The 6,644-nt window shown below is 39.9% G+C and overlaps 1 pseudogene; it reads right to left on the bottom strand.

The window, feature by feature from the left end:
* Positions 1-431: 431 nt before the first annotated feature.
* LOC149199089 (protein TORMOZ EMBRYO DEFECTIVE pseudogene) lies at positions 432-1,980 on the bottom strand (annotated as a pseudogene).
* Between the last annotated feature and the right edge of the window lie 4,664 nt (positions 1,981-6,644).

The following is a 6,644-nucleotide window of genomic DNA, read 5'->3' as shown; positions in this document are numbered from 1 at the left end:
CAGGGGTGTTGTTTCAACTAAAGCCATGACGATAGAAAAGAATCCTCCATCTGCTCTTAAAGATAGCAAAGCCTTCTGTGATTCCAGCATGAAGATAGAAATAGGTAATCGAACCTTTGAATGCCACTTTGGAAGTGCTCTCAAATTTCTAGAGATACGCTTTGCCACTCCTACGGAAATTGCTAAAGTATGGGTCAAACTGCCACACATGCTCTTTTAGATGAATCGAATGCCCACATATTGGAACGATTGCCACGTTACTGATATCTGCAGACGGTTCATCTTCCCTGATGCAAATATCAGTGTTGTAGTTTTGGGCTCCCTTATTCTCATTATGACTGCTGCAAAACGCTTGGGATTGTACTCTGCATTTCGAGCTTGAAGAGCAATGGCTTTCAAGTCCAATTTGCAATCCAAGTTTATAGTGAACACTATATTCTGGAGGGTGGGAACGATGCCTGAAGGATGCTTCTCATGAGTCTGTCTAGCCTGCTATAATGTCGCTGCGCATATGGTATAAGGCCCTCCAAAAGTTCACTAATGCCTTGTACCTCAATAATCTCCATTGGAGGAAGGACGTTGAAAAGTTGAAATAATACAAACTGGGCAACATGGGAAAATTTTGGCTTTGTATTCCATTCTCGCACATATTCTAAAAGAAATTTTAGTTCTTCTTTTCCTAGTTCACGTATCACTTTCTGTATCTGGTCCTGGGCATGTCCTTTGCTGTATAGTTCAGTGAAAACATTAAGGAGCTTATAAGGTCTTCTTAATTCAAATGCAAGTTGAATTGCTTTCACGTAGTCAGTATCTACAAGAGCATTTAGTAATTCCTGGTCTTTCAATGCCGCTTCCTCCTCTTTGAGAAGAGCCTCCTCCTCATCTGTAGCAGTGCAATCATGCCACAAATTCACAAGAGAATCACTGCCACCTGTTGCCAGCATTTCTGTTTTCTTGCCCACAGCCATTGCCCAGATCTTGTCCTCGTGCTGATCAAATGTTGCAATACCTTCATTGGACTTGATTGTCCACAATTTCAACAAGCCATCCGCACCACAAGAAACAAACTGTGTCCCACGAGTGAGGAAGGAAGCTCGCAGTACACTTGCAGTATGACCTTCAAATGTCTTCAAGCAAGAGCCATCCGATAATACCCATATTTTGATTGTCTGGTCACCGGATGCTTTCATCACACATTAATCTACCGGTGAAAATTTCACACACCAAACTCCTCTTTTGTGGCCTCTTAGCACTAGTACTGGTACCAAATCTGGTAATCTCCATATACGAGCTGTTCGATCCTGAGAACCAGTACAGATAAGACTATCATTTGGAGCAACAGCCACAGAATTGATGTCCTTATCATGAGCTGCTACCGCAGCGTGTGATGAGAGCTTGATTGACTTACTAATACCACCCAAATCTGGTATGCTAGCAAAACTCCATACTTTGATTGTGCGATCACTGCTCACACTCACAAAGAAGTTCTTAGCTTTCTTTGAGAAGGCAACAGCTCCTACAGCACCCATGTGCCGTGCTGCCACACATATGCAGGATTTTCTCTCTGTATCCCAAATTCTTACACATTTGAAGAGAAATGTATAAGTCTACAAGTTCGGATGCTCTTCCAATAGGCCTGAGTAAACTTTGTCTGCTCATGTCTAGGATTCTTTAGCCTCAAACCACATTCCTTCCAGCCTACCTACTCTGGTACTGTCTGGAAACTTCTTCAGAAGAGTTTGAATGTATTCCTTTGCAATTTCCAAATGCCCACAGTCCATAGCCGCAATGGATACTTGCTCATTAGCATACCAAATTACACTAGCAATGAACATGCATTTATATCAACAATCCTGCAGCTCAACTACTATCAATACAATATCAAACCTAAACCTTTTTTATCACCAAAGCCTTGTCAGCAACATACCCATAGTCCCTGCCATCAACAATACAGCGATCCTCTGATGATGAGAATCCCATTGTTGTCCCTTTATTACTGTCCTTCAATTCTTATCAAAAGAACCAAGTAACAACTCATGCAAATAGTCTGGTATTTATAGTAGGGTCATTGATCTTGTCAATCACCAACAGCAACATATATTGTTAACCAATTCTGTCATCAAGCTCCAACAATCTGGTTAGCAATACAACACGTAGCAGTTTTGGGTATTCATATCCTTCAGTACTCATCACTTCAACCCGTCAACATCGATGCACCTAACTTCAGTTCTGTCACCTTATCACTAGTGATCTTCTTTGCCAATTTTTTGCTCAAAAGGTGCCTTGAATCAATTAGTTGGAGATATACACAATTGTTTTATTGCAGTCCTGTATTGGCCCATCAACAAACTGATTTGTGTAATGAATTTTCTCCTTAAACATCACAAAATGCCACATCAATTTACTGACAGGATTGTTCATTGTTAAGGTGACCTTTTCTCCTTATTTTTATACGTGAGGGAGCAGGGCTTGATTGCTTGCATCCAATGATGGACTAAAGTATGCCTCAAAAACCTCAAAATATAGGTCTGTTCAAGAACTGCTTCAGGAATTCCCTAATTCAAGCGCTAAAACCTTCAGAAATGAGGTCGCATTAGGAGTGACAATCTCTAACTTGTTTATAGCTCCGACTACTTCAAATCTTTGCACAGGAGTTTTCCCTAACCAGGGATAAACCATACCTACATAATGTAAATCCATGGCCAAGAAGTCTGCAGCAGAGGTTAAGCAACAAGGCCGCAGGCATATGCTTGTCAAGAGATTAAAGTATGCCTTTCATTCCAGTGATTCCTTGGCTAAGTAACCAGATCTGAGCACCCAAATGTATGGAGAGTTGTATAACCAAATGACAACTGTAACAAACAACTTCTAGACCAGATCAAACAAATGGACATGATTGCTGATGATGTTTTGTTTTCTTTTGTTTGTGCTTTTGCAGAGATAGGAGCTGAGGAAGCTGCTGCCTTTTGAAGAGCTGGAGAATTTGATACATATTCTAAAAAACACATTTAATGATTTCTTCTTCAAAACAGGGTTTTAAAGAAGAATCAATCTCACATTTAACTTGACAAGACGGAGTCTAACAGTGTCCAAAACCATGTGCGAAAAACATGCACAAAACCATAGGTGGGTCTACCCAACCTAATATAGGGTCCAAAACAAAAAATTTCCGGGAAGGTTCCCTAGTCCCCATAGAGTGGGGTTACCTTCACCCCTCAAACCCCCTGTGACCCCCCTACGCTACGCAATCGGCGCAAAGAAGGGGGCAGCTGCACCCCCCTTCTAACCCCCCGGTTAACTATGTGGGCTAGTCGTGGAAAGAATATAACACAACCCAATAGAAAGGTCAAGCTAGACTGATGTAAATGGTTACCTTATGATTTCATCTTATGTAAATGAGTTTGTTAGGGGTTAAATAGTAAAGAATCTTGTAATTAAAGGCTTTGAGAGACAAACTCAATCAGTTAGTTTAAAAGGGGAAGTGGTTTCTAACTCCCCTAGGTTTTGGCATTAGTTAGAGAGAATCATGTAATCAGTTCCTAGGAAGAAGGATTCGACCCCTTGGAGGGGAAAACTTGTTTTTCATCTATATGTAGACAAAATGAAGTCAAAGGAAGGGTTGGATATTGGAAGCTCACACTTTTGAACTAGTGTACTTGATATTGGCATAAATAATATACAGTTGCAGCTATTTTTATGGGATTCATGTGTTGTGCTCAATGGCATTGTTTTCTCCAATGTTTCTTATACATTTGATTTTTAAATTTTTTTGGCAACCATCTATGTTTCTTCTCATGATTATCTCTTAAGTTGTTAAGAATAATACATTGTCTTGAATGCTTTGTTTTGTTTAAGATTTTCATATAAGTGTTTTCATCCTCTGAAACAAATGAATTCATACATGTATGCTCATTTTTCTCCTTCTTTCCTCATTACCATACTACAATGACAAACCATTTATGTCACTGATTACACCTACCTTGCCTCATTCTATGTCTACAACTGATATTTTGACCTACTTGGCCTAGTTCCTAGACCCTGTGCTTCTTATCTAGAAAACCCTAATCAAAACTCTATTGAGCTAATAACTAGCCTAAAACTCTAATGTTCTCTAATCACTTTCATTGGTTGTGAGGTTGATTTAGAGAGAACCCTCTCTGATTTGGAAGGGCTAGCTACCAAGTCCAAGGTTAGTTTGTGGTTACCTCTTTGGTTTCCTTTCTCATCCTTGGGAAAACTAAGGAGTGTTAACACATTGGAAGTTGCATTTTATGTAAGACTGGCCTATTCTTGGTTGGTTTAGGAGTAGGAATAGTTTTTTTTGTTTTTTTTTCTTTGATTTTCTTTCTGTATCACTCCTTTTCTTTTCTTTCCTTTCTCCCTTAGAATAACTATTGCATGAGAACGTGTTGGTTCTCGAAGCAAGTATGGTTAAGTCCAAGAGGAAGATGTGCTACTATCAATGTTTGGTTATCTCTTTATTCCCTCTCTTTGCATAGATATTGCACCCTTTATTTGATCATACCCTAATGGAAAATACATTCTTTCTTGGAGAAAACCATAGTGGAATTACGATGCTCAAATCTATAACTAGTAACACCTACTCTAATTGGTTTTTTAAAATTGTTCATTTTTATCTGTTCAACTAAGTCAAGTAGAGTAAGGAGGGGAGGAAACTATAACAAGTGAAATATGTTTCATAGGTGTAGGTCAAGATTGATACAAAGAGTTGGAGTTCTACCAATGTGTTACCAAGTGTTGTAGGTGCTACAACCACCCTCCAAAATTTTGCACATGCTTTGATTTTGGAGCCTCCCTTCTGTCCACAGGAGCTAATATTTCACTTTCATCAAGTATTCATGCTAAGATCAACACTTATATTTTCATGTTGAGCTTTTGTTTTCTTTTTTTGACCCTAATCTAAAATTTCTAAAGTTACAAGCAGCCTTCTTGACCTTGCAGCACTTTTGGGCTTGCCTCCAGAAACTGCACAATATAGGAGGGCAAGCCAACCTTGATGATGCAAACTGCATAATCCAGAATGGTAGCTTAGATTTGAGCTCGATAAATATGTAGTTCTAGATGGCAGCCCGGCACTAAGTTCATAAACTGTGTAAACCCTTCCTTGAGCTTAGAAACTATGCAATGCACTGAGCTAAGAAGTTGCCGAGTCCTCGGAAACTGCACAATCCTCTTTAATAGTGTGTATGCCTGGTTTCCCCAGAAAAGCAGAAAGGAGAAAAAAAATCATCCCTAGATAATAGGGAATCATAATTATTTTCCCGAAGGTTGCACCCTTACTTTTTTGAGAACTTTCTACCAAGTGTCGTTTTTTCCTTGATTTTAGGCATGCACATCATAAACCCTAATCAGGCTAAATACATATAATAGATGCCTCTAGAGCTCATTTTCACATTTGAATTTGGAGCTCTAGTATTCCCAAGGAGATCAAGGAGCCTTCTGTGGACTTTGCAACAGTTTTTTGTGTGAGTTTTTCTTTTGTCAACTTTTGCCGTTTTTTCTGTTTCTTTATGTCGTTTCACTTCTGTAAGTGTTGTTTTTCTTGTTTATTTTAATAGTTGCTAACATTTTAACTTATATTTTATTATATAAGTTTTGGCTTGGTCTGTCATTCATCTTTCACAAGTGTCTCATCAATGATCTGAAAATGGGGCACTAAAGGCTTCTTGTCAGCTTACAAGAACCTCTCCCACTTCCAAAGCTTAAATATTCCCAAGACCTTATGATTAACCAATTGCAGAATTAAAAATTGCTTGAAAGAGGTGTATGCTTTTAGTTTGCCTTTAATTGTTAAGTTCTTTAAGTTCTGTTGCTTATGCTGATATGTAAATACATGTAACAGTAAAACAGTGCAGCAATTTAAAAAACGCACATAACAGCAATATTAATATGTATTTCACCCAAAACTCTTGGGCTACGTCTCCTTGAGCTCTAGTAAACTCAACTAGGCTCTCTGGGATTATGGCATAAGTTCTTTTACAAGCTCCACGCTCAACTCCATTGGATTACATAGAAAACAATGGGCTTAGAACACCATCTTATCCTTGGCTCTCAAGCTCTCAAATTTTCTAGCTCTAGCTCTAGCTCTGGTTCTGGCTCTCACTCTGGCTCTCGGCTCTGGCTTTGGCTCTAGATCTTGGCTCTGGCTCTTGGCTCTTACTCTAGCTCTTGGCTCTATCTCTCACTCTGGCACTGGCTCTAGCTCTTGGCTCTGGCTCTAGCTCTTGGCTCTGGCTCTTGCTTTGGCTCTTCGGCTCTTTGAGCTTCTCTCAGCCTCTATGTGCATCAATGGATCTCTCGACCACCAAGCACCCCTTAACAACCTTCCAGCAGCCTTCAGCAATCTTTGTTGCTGTCAATCGAGCTCTCTAGTTCCCTCGACCTCCAAGTGACTCCCAGAACTCTCTGCCCTCTCTCAGCCTCTGCATGAATCAATGGATTGCTTAACCTCCAAGCGCCTCTTAGCAACCTTCCAGTGGCCTTCAGCAATCTTTGTTGCTATCGATTGAGCTCTCTGGTTCACTCGACCTCCAAGTGACTCCCAAAACTCTCTACGTTGCCTCTCAATCATGCTCTCTGGCTTTTGTGAGGCATTCTTCCGACTCTGCGGCTTCCTGTCCATT

This window comes from Pinus tabuliformis, chromosome 2_1, assembly GCF_031772625.1.
Source record: "Pinus tabuliformis cultivar Carrire ecotype Pingquan chromosome 2_1, CPIR1, whole genome shotgun sequence".
In the NCBI taxonomy this organism is placed as follows: Eukaryota; Viridiplantae; Streptophyta; class Pinopsida; order Pinales; family Pinaceae; genus Pinus; species Pinus tabuliformis.
Note: the sequence above shows the minus strand (reverse complement) of the source record. Positions and strands in the feature narration are given on the sequence as shown.